The sequence below is a fragment of the Natrix helvetica genome (genome assembly GCF_964273705.1).
Source record: "Natrix helvetica genome assembly, chromosome: 3".
In the NCBI taxonomy this organism is placed as follows: Eukaryota; Metazoa; Chordata; class Lepidosauria; order Squamata; family Natricidae; genus Natrix; species Natrix helvetica.
The window spans coordinates 114,059,565-114,073,987 of NC_138549.1; positions in this window are offsets into that span (position 1 = coordinate 114,059,565).

Consider the following 14,423-nt stretch of genomic DNA (forward strand, 5'->3'; position numbering starts at 1 on the left):
TTTTTTTATTATTAAAAGAGTTTTGTACAAACAAATTTTCCCCCTTTTCACCCCCCCCTCCACACAATATAAATCTCATACAAATGCTATACCCCCCAACCCCCCCACAAAAATTCACATTCAAATATTATACCAAACACTTTACCCCCTCCCCTCCCCCCATCTTAAAATAGATTACTCATAACCCCTCTCCTCCCAACAAACACTATATAAATTTCTCTTAAATTAATAACACATTGATCATTTTCTAAGCTAATTTAACATCTATAACTCTTAATATAAATTTCTCCTAGCCTAACAATGTTTCATTAGTCCCATCTTCTAATTTATTCATACATATATATTGCCCCACCCTCCACCCTAACCCTCCCCCACCTCCCACACAAACCCACCCCCCTGACTTCCGCTGTATACCACTCTAACAATTCCAAACATCCCATATACTATTTACTCTGATCATCTATCGGTCTAAACATTCTTACCTAAAGGCTAGATAATAACTCCTAGTCTGGTATTTATTCTGTATATAATCAATCCATTTTGCCCATTCCTGTGTGTAATCCTCCTGTTTCTGAGCTTTTAAGAAAACTGAAATTTTTGCCATTTCAGCGAACCCCGCCACCTTCTGAATCCATTGATCAATTGTCGGCAAAAAATCTTTTTTCCAATGTTGCGCAATCAACAACCTAGCTGCTGTAACCATATACAAGGCCAATTTTGTTTCCCCTTTGGTAAAATCCTTAACTATACCCAATAAAAACATTTGTGGATGTAATCTTATTGCCATGTATGTAATCTTATTGCTGATCAACACTTCCAGCTTGCCTTGGCTCAAGCAACTATCACTAACCATCTGTGAAGAACAGGAATTCATAGATATCATTTTTAACCATCTCCCCATGCCACAACGAAGAAAGGTTCCATGTGTCTTCTCTTGCACCACAACATATACAGCACGAGTATCAAACTCGTGGTGTCATGTTGCCGTCATGTGATGTTTTGCAATGTTTTCCCCTTTGCGGAGCTGGAGTGGGTGTGGCCCAGTGGTGAGATTCACTTACCTTTGCTATTGGTTTGCAAATGTGAGCTCGCATGCGCCACCTTCTGCGCATGCGTAGAAGGTGGCACATTACATCAGAACAGGTGGGTGGAGCCTCCAGCAGCCGCTGCTACCGGTTCGCCCGAACCGGTAAGAATCAGCCGAATACTACCTCTGGTTTGGCCTGCGCATGATGCATTGGGCCTGTGCGCCACCAGTTTGACACCCCTGATATACAGTATTTCCCAAGTCATGCTGCTTTAAGCTGTGATGAACAGTTACACTGTTTCATGGTCAAAGGGTGAACTTTTGTTATTTTTTTTCCTAGTGAACTGATAATATGATTTTTTTAAAAATAAGGTGGAATTTTCGGAAGTTCTGTGAATTCCCAATTCTAGCCCCAGTAACAGAACTAATTACCATAAATGTAGTGTTTTCCTTTTTTTATATACATTTTCTGGTGCACATACCAGACTGGAAGATACTAAGTAGGGAACTCACTAGATGGCAGTTTATAGAAAGTTTCACCTGTGAAAACCATGTTGCTCTAACGTCCGATAGAAAGGAAAGGGAATTGCTTTCTCAGAACAAAGGAGAGGATCAGGGGAGGAAAATCTACTAGCCTGTTTCCCTGAAAACAAAACCTGACCAGAAAATAAGTCCTAGCATGATTTTTCAGGAGGCTCATAATATAATCCCTACCCCAGGGGTGAAATGCTACCGGTTCAGGCCGGTTCACCCGAACCAGTAGTAAAAAAATGCTACTGGTTCACAGAACCAGTAGTAAAAAATACTAGAAAAAGTAAAAACAAAAAGTTCCGATGATCGTATATCGCACAGCAGAACTTTTTTTTAACTTTTTAAGCAATTTTTTACTACAAGTTCTCTGGAAATGCGAGGATGGGGGGGTCCGTTTTTGCTCCCAGCAGGCTTCCCTGAAGCCTATTAGGCCAAAAATGGGGGGGGGATGGGAGGGGATGCTGAGAAAGAGAGGGAGAGAGAGAAAGAAAGAAGGGAGAAACAAAGAGAAACAAAGAAAAAGAAAGGGAGGGAGGTAAAAAATAGAGGAAGGAAGGACTACAAACCTGGCACTAGATGCAGCTTCAGAGGATAATCCAGGGCTGGAAGGGACCTGGAGGTCATCTAGTCCAACACTGTTCCAGCAGGACATTGTTAAAGTGAGTTTCTGTCTTTTGATCCCCCAATTACATAAGTACATAGTCACATGGCCCCACCAAGCCACGCCCACAGAACCAGTAGTGAAAAGATAGATTTCACCACTGCCCTCCCCCTCCCCCCAAATAAGCCCCAATTAAGATTGTCATCCAGATGGATGCATTTAGTATTGGATAGCTATTGTCTGAAACGGTATAGGGTTTCCTGCCTAGGCAGGGGGTTGGACTAGAAGACCTCCAAGGTCCCTTCCAACTCTACTATTGTATTGTATTGTATTAAAGTACCATATTTTCCCCAAAATAAAACCTAACCAGAAAATAAGCCCTAATGAATCTTTTGCGGCAAAACTTAATATAAGACACAGTCTTATTTTCGGGGGAACACGGCAATAAGAGGTTGATGTATCCACTCTCTGGGCAGAATACCTGACTAGCATCTTTGCCAAAGCTGACAGCATTTTCTTAAAGAGGATTCATTTCCAGTTTGTTTCAGTCTGGGAGACAAACAGCATAAGACTGTTGTGTAGGATTACCCATGGAGTACTCTTTATTTTAATCAGCAAAGATAAACTTTATGGCTTGGTAGTAATCCTTTTTTTTGAACAGAAGCCTTAGATATCATGCACAGTGCATGGCATTCACAAGAAGTCCAGGATAGAAGTGCATTGACAAAGCAAAAGATTGGCAAAGAATGGTGTGAAGTCATGTTTCCTGTTGCACATACAGGTTGTCCTCGACTTACAACAGTTTATTTAATGACCATTCAAAGTTACCACAGCACTGAAAAAAGTGACTTAAGACCGTTTTTCACAGCTACCCCCTTTCAAGCATCCCCATAGTCATGTGATCCAAATTCAGATGTTTGGCAACTGGTTTATATTTATGTGTCCCAGGGTCCTGTGATCACCTTTGGTGACCTTCTGACAAGCAAAATCTGTGGGGAAGCAAGATTCACTTAACAACTGGGTCACTAACTTATCCCCTGGAGCGATTCACTTCACAACCGTGGCAAGAAAAGTTGTAAAATGGGGCAAAACTTACTTAACAAGTGTCTCGCTTAGCTACATAAATGTTGGGCTCAATTGTGGTCTAAGTCGAGGACTACCTGTATAAGAAATAAGGTATGCTTCTAGAACATCTAGGAGACTTCCCAAATGTATGGGTTTGGAATAATAAAGGGCTGTGCTTGAGTTATCCTATTAGGATACTTAAAGAGATCCCTGTGCCTCCTACCCTGATGGTAATCCCGGAGGCCGCCTTTTCTTAGGCCTTGTTGGAGGAATTTTGTGTTAGATAGGGTGAGCAAATGAGGCAGGACTAAGGCTTCAGTGACAAAAACAGCTCTTTATTCAGCAAACTATGTACAGATCCAGCGCTGGCCTGTCTGACAGCTGGCCCTTTTATAGGGAGCTGTCAGACGGCTCAGCCCATCAGCTTCGGGTATTTTCCAACTGGAATGGAGGAACTTTGTGGAGCCTATTGCTCCAGTCTCAATGTCTAACATTTTGCATTTAGACAGTTTGCATTTAGAGATATCCAAGTGGAAGTTGATTATTTTGTATATCTTATACTGTGTATAATATATTGTTTTTAAATTGTGAGCCCCCCAAGCTCCCAGAGACCCTTTGGAGTCAGGGTCTAAATCTAATAAATATACTGTATTTTAGACCAAAGATGTTCTTGGAAATAAAGATGGCAATGTGCAGCATTGCCATCTTTAGAAGTCACAAAGAAAGGTGATTATAGATATAGTTTATTGAAAACCCCAACTTTAAAGCTTGAGATTTCTGAACTTCTATGGGAGCTACCAGATTTTCTCACGTAACTCAGTAGAACATTAGATGTTCCAAGATCATTTGAATGGTTTCTCAAAGAAGACAGTGTCAGGGGAAAAAAACACCCTGGAGAAAATGAGGTCTATGGACCGGGCTGATTCCCTTCAGCATATCTTTTGAGATATTAAGAAAATAAAATAAAAGTCTTTGAGAAGTATATTCTAATTAATAAACAAACTTTAATACGAAAATAATAAAAGTAAATAAAACAGAAAATTAACTAATGGTTACATTTTGATAATAAAAGCTCCGGTTGCCAGCTCCCTGGCAATCGGACAAAGAACAAAGGAAGGAGTTCTGGAATGTGTGAAGCATGCACAATAAATCACTTTCAGATAACATTTTGTTTTATGACCTGCGCAATAAAGCTTTCTTAGTTTAACTCTTGAATGTCAGTTCAGTCAGTTCAGGCCTAGCAAACTTTTTAACATCGTGACACCCCTTCTTTTGCTAGTCTGGGCTGACGTCATCAAATTATCAATTAAGGCACATCTTCTTTCGCAGATACTCGTGTTGATTTGCGGCGAGTGGTTTGTTAAGCATGTCTGCAATCTGATCATGCGTAGAAACATATTGCAATTTAACAAAACCTTGCTTAACTAATTGCTTTGTGTTTTGATAACGAATGTCAATGTGTCTGGACCTAGAACCTGTAAAATGTGACTCAGAAATATAAACCACAGATACATTGTCTTCCATCACGGTGATTGGTCGAATCGGACGTGTCCAGATATCTGTGATCAAAGCATCAAACCACGTTAGAAATTACAAGCATCTGAAACACAAGCATATTCAGCTTCAGTAGATGAACATGAAACAAAACTCTGTTTTCTCACTTGCCAGTAAACAGGACAACCATTTAGGAACATCATGTAACCAGAAGTGCTTTTGCGTGACTTCTTGTCACTCGCCCAGTCGGCGTCAGCAAAACAAATTAACTGTGGATGATCAGTGTGTGTTGGTTCTAGCAATAACTTCATGTGTTTAGTGTGTTTCAGGTATTTCAACAACTTCTTAATGCATGACCAATGAAATTGTGTTGCCTTACCTACGTGTCGTGATAAAAGATTAACACTAAGTGCAATGTCAGGTCTGGTCCAACTACTAATGTATAATAGTGAACCAATAACTGAACGATAAAGTGTTTGGTCCTCGAACTCAGGACTTGGTTCATGTGTTAAGTTGTGAAAATCTGTTTGCATGGGTGTCTTTGTTGTGCTAGCATCTTTCATGTTGCAATGATGTAAAATGTGATCAATTTTCTCTTCTTGTGAAAGACTAAAGCCCTTCTGTGTCTTTTCAATTTGAACACCTAAATAAGTGCTAATGTGTCCTAAAGATTTCAGTGTGAAGTATCTCTGCAAACTTTTGGCAAAAATCTCACTCATTTTCTTATTTGGACTAATATAAACAATATCATCAACATAGACAAGAATTATCTCATATGCATTGTTAGATCTTTTTGTGAACATGCATTCATCAGTTTCGGACTTAATAAAGCCCATTGAATTTAGTTTGTCAGTAAGACATAAATACCACATTAAACCTGACTGTTTCAGACCATAAAGACTTTTGTTCAGGAACCAGGTATCCCCTTCTTGCTTTCGGAATCCTGGAGGGCTTCTCACGTAGATCTCTTCATCTAGGTCTGCATGTAGATAAGCTGTGTCCACATCAAATTGGAAAACTTCCAAACCAAGAATAGTTGCAGTGGTTAAGGCAATTTTTACACTTTCAGTTCTGACTGTTGGTGAGTAAGTGTTTGTGTAGTCCTCAGGATAACGTTGAGCGAAACCCTGAGCTACAAGTCTGGCTTTGTATAAAGACTCACCATTTGGTTTCTTCTTGATTCTGTAGACCCATCGAGTGCCAATGACTTTCTTGTTTGCTGGAGGTTTTGCAGGTGTGAATACATTAAGTTTCTTTAAACTGTCCATTTCATCCTGCATTGCATCATACCATTTGTCTTGTTCTGAATCAGGAAGCTGATTGATTTGTGTGAATGTCTCTGGAGGAAGAGTAACGTTGCAAATCAAAGGTAATGGTGATTTTGTCAGTTGCCATGAATAACGTTGTGGAGGGATTCCTTTTGTGGCCCTCTTGGAACGTCTAGGAGCAACAGACCAGTCTTCTTCTTCTTCATCATCATCATCCTCGTCCTCACGTTTGTCGCTAGCATCAGCATCCGCGGCTTGCGAAGACAGAACATCAGGTAGTGAAGAACTGGTAGAAGGAATATCTGCCTGCGAATTGTCATCAGGCTGCGTGGCATCTGGAACACCATCTCTAGGAAAATAAACTTCAGGATCATTGGAATGAATCCTGGACCAGTCAATGTCTTCCTCAAAATTAGCAGATTGTGAAATGACAATCACATGTTTAGTATCGATGAATTTGTACCATTTTGAATTATCATCAATACCCATAAATCTCAGTCTCTTTGCTACTGTACCTCCCTTTCTTCTTTGACTTAAGGGAGTTTTCACCATAGCATATGAACCAAAAATGTGGAGGTTCTTGAGATCAGGCTTGTAGCCATACAGCATGTAGAAAGGAGTTTGATTGATTACACTGCTCCAAGTACGGTTGACAATGTAATTTGCATATTTGATTGCTTCACCCCAGTATGTGTTACTGAGATTGGCATCTTCTAGAAGACAACGCATCATGGTTTGTAGAACCCCTTGTCTTCTTTCTACGACTCCGTTATGAGCCGGTGTATATGGAGCAGATGTCTGATGAAGAATTCCATTCTTACGCATCCAGTCCTGGAAACGCTGAGACATGAATTCTGCACCACGGTCACTCTGGATTCTGGCGATGCGAACTTGGTATTGTGTAGAAACAAACGCTGCAAAGTCTTTAAAGATCTGAAAGGTCTCATATTTCTCTCTCATAGGATATACAAATCCATATCTAGAATGATTATCTACAATTGTTAAAAAATACTTTCTGCCACCAAGTGTTGGTGGGAAAGGACCCACTATGTCAGTGTGTACCAAATCAAAAATGTGTGTTGACCGGCGTGTAGCGTGTTCTGGAACTGCAGCCGCCTTGGATTTAGCCTTTTTGCAAACCGCACAATCCAAAAACACCTTACACCCCTTTAGATCCAAACCTTTTGCGAACTCCGGCATCTTTCTAAGAACACGGAAACTGGCATGTCCCAATCTTCTGTGCCACTTGTGAATACACCTGGAATGCAAAGGTTTACCAGTTAGTGAATTCTCAACATTAACAGTTTCATGAGGACCCTCAGGCTTGCTCTGAGCAACCTGTTTCTGTTTTCTCTGTTTGTTGGCTTTAGGAGCCTTTGGCACAGTAACGTTTTCTCTCTCTGGGACAACTCTCTCTGGGTTCGCGTTGTGCCTTTTTGGAGTTTGCATACTTGCCTGTGCTTGCCCTTTAGGCTTTGGCTTTAAGTAATAAACACCACCAATCAGCATAGTTTCAGCAACAATATCTCCATCTTTAACTAAGTAACTTGCTTTTTCGAGGTGGTGAACCTGGAACTTTAAATCTCTAGACAAGTGACTTTGACTAAGCAAATTACTGGTTGCTGAAGGTATGTAATAAACATCAGGGATGTGTGTATCGAGCTCTTCAATGTAAACAGTTCCTTTTCCCATAACCTTGCAAGTGTGGTTGGTGAAGGAATACAGTTCTCGATACTCGGGCTCTGGTTCGCCCATCTCTGTGAAAAGTTCCCTTCTGTGGGTAACGTGCACAGCTGCTCCACTGTCTAAAGTCCACAAAAGACGTCTGTCGAACTTTGGATCAGGTTGTGGAACGTTGGTTATGGCCAGTGTTACAAGTGGAGCTTGTGGATCACGCCTTGGACCACGACGACCTTGTCTTCCGCCTCTACCTCTGCCTCTGTAATCTGTTCCTCTGGGCTGGTACGTGGCGGGAGCTGGAACTCGTTGGGGACAATCCCGGGTGTCATGTCCCACACGGTTGCAGGTGTAGCATTTTGGCATCCTTGGAGCGTAGCCTCTTCCTCGGAAGGGACGTCTGGCTGGAGCCTTCGATGCTGGGGGTCGTTGCAGATGTGGTGTGGCTAACTTGATAGCTTCCTCTTCCACTAAAAGTCTGCAAACGTGGTTAACTGTGCGTTGAGCAATAGGCACGTAGTTAATCTTTGCAACAGCATCTTTCCATTCATAATTCAATGAGTTAATGATGATGCTAATCATTTGGATATCATCGATTACATGGCCATTTTGTCTCAATTCACTTCTCATTCTTTTCAGTTTGGTCAAATGTCCACCAATTCGTTCACCAGGTTTCAACTTCGAACCATGGAACTCAGACATGAGCAAACATGAAGATTCAATTGAAATGGGCCTGTAGCAATCTTCCAAAATAGCCCAAATTTCTTGGGCAGTTGCATCAGGCGGAAAGATACCCTGGATCTCAATTTCCATTGACATGAGCAAAGTCGTGATTGCTCTGTTTTCCAGGTCTCTTATCGCAGGTGTCCATGGCTGAGGCGGAGGGTTAAAAATCATGGAATGTGTGCCTTCTCTTCGAAGCAAGAGCGCAATTTCACTGACCCAGGCTTTATAATTCTCTCCTGACTCCTTTAATTTGGACTCACCAGTCAAGGGAGTGACTGGAAGTACCTGCTGAGGAATGTGCATCGGAACAATTTGTTGCGCAGGTTGCAAAGCTGGTTGTTGAACCAGGGGATGCTGGGGTTGCATCATTGGCCTTTGCGTGGCAACATCAAATTGGATTCCTTGCATTCGCCTTTGGCTTTGCCTTTTTCCATCTAGGGAGGAATCAGCACCACCAGGGGGTGTTGAAGACTTAACCTTTGGAGGCAAAGTTTTGGCTTCTAAAGGACTCATAGCTAAATCTTTAAAACTTTGATGAAAATGCATCATCTTTTGCTCTAATAATTTTTCTCTGCCAGCAGATGGCAGTGCAGCTTCACTTCTTGGCTGCAGCCCTCTATACATGGCCGGAAGTTCAATGGGCTCAAAGGGATCACGTGAGCTCGGTGACGTGTACATATCTCTTTGTTCTGATTGACCAATGAACTCTGTGGGGTGTGTCTTAGGCTGTTGTTTTGAAGACAAGATGGCGTCCTCAGACATTTTGGGAGTGGGGGAGCTCCTCCTACTTCGCTTTATTTCGTTAAAGCACTCTCTCGCCTCCCTAGCATATTTTTCAAACAGCTCTAATTGATCAAGATAGCTTTGCATTTCTTGCTCATCATCTGGGGAGAATTCATAAAATTTGCTTTCTGCGTGGGAGTGTTTTTTCTCTGCCGGCAGTTGCCATTCATCAAGTGTTTGATAATCTGCGAGGGTCTGGGAATGGAGTGGCTTTGGCAAAGTGGGAAGTTTTGGCTTGGCCCCCAAAAATTCATAATCTCCTGGAGATATTTTAGAAGGAGGAACCACTGACCTCGTTTCGTAGATCTCGCGTCCTGTAGCTCCTTCCCCCACATCTGGCTCGGCACTTTGTTGCTCCTGGAATACATTTGAAGGTCCTTGTTTCTCTGTGTCTGAGGAAGCCTCCTTGTCAGAAGAAGCTGATCCATCTGTGCTTGTCCCATCTTTCTTCTTCTTTTTCTTCGACATGGCTAATTAGCCTTAGTCGGTTATCTTAAGATAGCATGAAGGGAAAATACAGCCATAAAATGTAGCCATCTCAGCTGGTATCATCGACCAACCTCTGCATACCAAGTTGTCAGGGAAAAAAAACACCCTGGAGAAAATGAGGTCTATGGACCGGGCTGATTCCCTTCAGCATATCTTTTGAGATATTAATAAAATAAAATAAAAGTCTTTGAGAAGTATATTCTAATTAATAAACAAACTTTAATACGAAAATAATAAAAGTAAATAAAACAGAAAATTAACTAATGGTTACATTTTGATAATAAAAGCTCCGGTTGCCAGCTCCCTGGCAATCGGACAAAGAACAAAGGAAGGAGTTCTGGAATGTGTGAAGCATGCGCAATAAATCACTTTCAGATAACATTTTGTTTTATGACCTGCGCAATAAAGCTTTCTTAGTTTAACTCTTGAATGTCAGTTCAGTCAGTTCAGGCCTAGCAAACTTTTTAACATCGTGACAGACAGCATCCAAGTAGCCACAAATATAACCATCTTCTTGTCTGTGAATCTCTCTTTGCACAAGCGGAGAAAATCCAATCCCAGACATCTCAATTACAACAGTAGACAAATCCATTAATGATAGCTTTATGTTGTTGGGAGTCACATCAGGGCAGCCAAGGATCTATTAACTCTGTTTTTAAGTCACCTAGTTCTACTGAAATAAGAAGCTTGTTCCCCCAAAGCAGCTCAGAAACTGCTGATCCATAATTCAGTTTAGTTATTTTTCTTCCCGTAAGTAAGTAGGATGGAAAGTAAAACAAAGAGATATGAGAGTGAAATATAGCACAGTAAACAAGACCACTATCTCATTTTTCAAACTAATTGCAAAAGGTCCAGCATCTTGCAGCTGCACCAGTGGTGGGGATTCACATTTTTTACTACCGGTTCTGTGGGTGTGGCTTTGTGGGCATGGCATGGCTTTGTGGCATGGCTTGGCTTGGCGAGCATGGCAGGGGAAGGTTACTGCAAAATCCCCATTCCCTCCCCACCCCACTAATATGCTTTCCAGCTCCGTTTTCCTGTCCAGAGCAAAAGCTGGGAGCCTGGGAGGCAGTGGGGGCGGAGCCAGCCTATTTGCCAGTTCTCCGAACTACTCAAAATTTCCGCTACTGGTTCTCTAGAACCTGTCAGAAATTGCTGAATACCACTTCTGAGCTGTACTATCACAGTTCTTCCATATTGTTGCCTGAGGACATTTCTGGTCATCTGATGATATAGCATTCAAGAAACTTAGGCCAGGCCACTTCCGGTTCCGGCGGCTACGGCGACAGGCAAGCCTTTGCCTGCTCCCGCTCTCCCGGTGGGCTTCCCCCGCTTCTGGGGGGGCACAGGACGCCCCGGAGAGGTGTCCTGCCGAGGGAACGGCTCGCGGAGGGTCCTGGCGTCGGCGTCGGCTGGCGGGGGCTTCTCCGCTTCGTTCTAGGCACCGGGGAGCAGTCTCGGAGGGCGCCCGTGTGCGCGCGCCTCGCCCCATGCCGATCGGAGAACGTGCGATTGAACGAAGCAGCGGCAATGTGGTGAGAGGCTTCCCTTCTCCATTCCTTTTATCTTGAATTTATGGACTTTTCAGCATCCTTTTAAAAAAAAAAGTCAAACTTTCGGACTTTTGCTAGAGGTGCGGCTAGAGGGAGGGGGATTTCCCCCCCTCCCTTGGACAAGCGGCTTGAGAAGATTTTGCTTTCGCCCTCAGGGGAAGGAGGAGGGGGGAGAGCCAACTAATGATGCCTCACCCTCATAAAAGTGACTTTCATTGGACTTAGCTCCAGAATTTATGGGTGAACTGAGAACTTTCTGAACTTTTAAAACTTTATTATGCCTCTGAGCCCAAAGCTGGCAGGGCAAGATGGCACACTTCCGTTGTCTTCATGAACTGTGAAACCTGACTCCACCTTTAAAATTCAGGCTTCCGGTCTTTGTCTCCGAGTCACCCAGAGGAATCTCTTGTGGATTGTTTTTTTTCTGAACTCTTTGGGGAAAAAAATTTTCATCTATTGCTAGACTGACTAAAGAAATCCCCATCTGTTTGGATCCTCTGCCTTCTGGATTCGCCTGCCTGCTCTACTTCTCCAGCTGCCCAGTCTCTATTTTGACTGATTTCCTTGCTTTAAAAACCATGTCTCCAAAAAGACCACCTCCTGGAAAGCCTGGATTTGCTACTTCTGCCCCAACATCTGCAACGTCTAGCCCAGCTACACAGTCAAAGATAACAGAACTGATGCAACCCAAGACTACAGAGATAGACTTTCAACAAATGCTTCAACAAATTCTACAGGGCCAGGAGGAAATTAAGAAACAGTTAAGGGAAATGAAAGATGAAATTAAACAGAACCAAGCCCAAATCTTCAAGAACTCACAGAGACTGGACCTTGTGGAGGGTGGGGTGGCGGAGGCGAGGGGGGGGTAGAGGCTTTACAGAAGGGGAACAAAGAACTTGACATCCAACAAATGAAAATAGAGTTTGAGAGAATGTCCTTTTATCTTAGATTTCAAAATGTAATAGAAGCAGATGGGGAAAATATAAGGGACATTATGACTAATATTCTAGCTGAATACATACATAAAGATAAACAGCAGATGGAATGGGAGATAGACCTAGCTTATAGAGTGAATTCAGCATATGCCAGAACACATAATGTACCCAGGGAGGTTCACATTAAATTCCTTAGGAAAACCACAAGAGATGAAATTCTGGGTGTGCAAAGGGGGCAAACATTGACATACTGTGACAGGGAGATAACCATTCTAAAGCAGATTCCCAAAAAAATTAGGGAAAAAAGGAAAAATTATTCGCAATTGGCGAATAAATTATACCAGAAGGGGGTGTGGTTTAGATGGTTGATGCCTGAAGGTATGCTGATATTCTGGGAGGAGACAATAATCAGAATTAATACACCCATAGAGGCACAGGCCTTTATGGAAAAAAATAAAGCCAACCTAGAAAAAACAGAAGATACCACAACGGTCACGCAGGACACGGGAGGGGCCGGAGCTCTGCCAACGGGGGGTGAAGGGGCAACACCAAGAAAGCTCAGATCACAAAAATAAATAAGAAAATCACAATGTTACAAACAGACCGAAAGTAAAAATGAATTTATAACTAGACTATATATTATAATTATATAAATTGATTGAAAATTACTCTTTCTAGAATTAAGATGCTGACTTTTTATGATTATGTATTAAGATTTGATATTTTGATGTAATCTAGGAGTTTGGAGGGAGGGGGCGTCTGCCGCATTTGCAACTGCCAAAATTTGTAATTCCACTTACCCTTTTCCACATAAATGTTTTTAAAAAAACCAATAAAACTTTTTGAAAAAAAAAAAAAAAAAAAGAAACTTAGGCCATACTCGCTGGGAAATAAATATCATATTTTTCGGACTATAAGACGCACCCCCAACCCCCAAAAGTGGGTGGAAATGTCTGTGTATCTTATAGAACAAATATGGGCCATTTGTGCCCCCCCCCATAGTCACCCCGCATCCCATTTTTGCCCGCCTGGCACCCCAAAGGCCATTTTTGGCCTCCAGAGGCCTCTGCAAGTCCCATTTTTGGCCAGAGTGCTTCTTGATGCAGGAGAGGGCATAAATGGGACGTTTGTAAGCAAAAAACATTTTTTCTTGTTTTCCTCCTCTAAACCTAGATGCATCTTATGGTTCGGTGCATCTCCTAGTCCAAAAAATACGGTAATTTCTATGAAGTTGTATTTAACATATTATAATGGAATGTTTGAATGAACTTGAGGATTGAGGTGAAGAGATACAGCTTAGGAAACAATTGGACAAGAGAGGCAGGAATTCCCCCCCCCCCCCTCTATTGCCAGTGTTCAGAGAAATTGTCTTCAGAGTAATTTAGGAAAGACTTGCCTTAATGGATCAAGCAGTTAAAAGTGGTGGTGGAAAATGTAAACTTACAGGCATACAATATTCTCTTAAAGAAGCCTTAAAATAAAGTAGAATTAGTTCATCTTGTTGCATTTCCTGTCTGGATTACATGGGACATATGGACTTATATGTTCGAAGGAAGAAGGCAATGAGAAGTTACAATTATGTCTTGAGATCAAAGGAAACTTCACTTACCACTGAATTCAATGTTCCATATTTGCTGTGGTCGTGCACATCATATTTCATTCAAAGGTCGTTTGGGACATTATAGTTTGAATACAATTAGTTTAATAATATCCAGTATGGACAAAGCTTGTGACTTTAGTTACAAATGAATTTTACTTTTTAATCAAATACTGTGATCATATTTTATATATAATAGTACTAGAATCCCAGAGGCATATATTCTGGCTTCTGTTCTAGGCTTCCAAGCCCAACTTGGAGCTGAATTACTCTACAATATGAGTGACTGAAAGAACTGACCTACATCAAGGAAGGTCATACCACCGCTGCATATCATGTGAGAAGAAATAAATTAAAGTCTATAGCAGTGATGGCGAACCTATGGCACGCGTGCCACAAGTGGCATGCAGAGCCATTTGTCAGGGCACGCGAGGCGCTGCCCTGTCAGCTGGCCAGTGCGCATGCGCGTGCTGGCCAGCTGAGTTCACCTTTTTAAAAGCTATTTTTCGCCTTCCCCAGGCTCCAGAGGCTTTATAGGAGCCTGGGGAGGGCAAAAACAGCCTCCCCCCCCCCGGAGCAAACCAGAAGTGACTTCTGGGTTGCTCGGAGGGTCGTTTTAAGCATTCCGAAGGCTTCAGGGACCATCCGGAGGCTTCCCTGATGCCTTCGGATGCCTT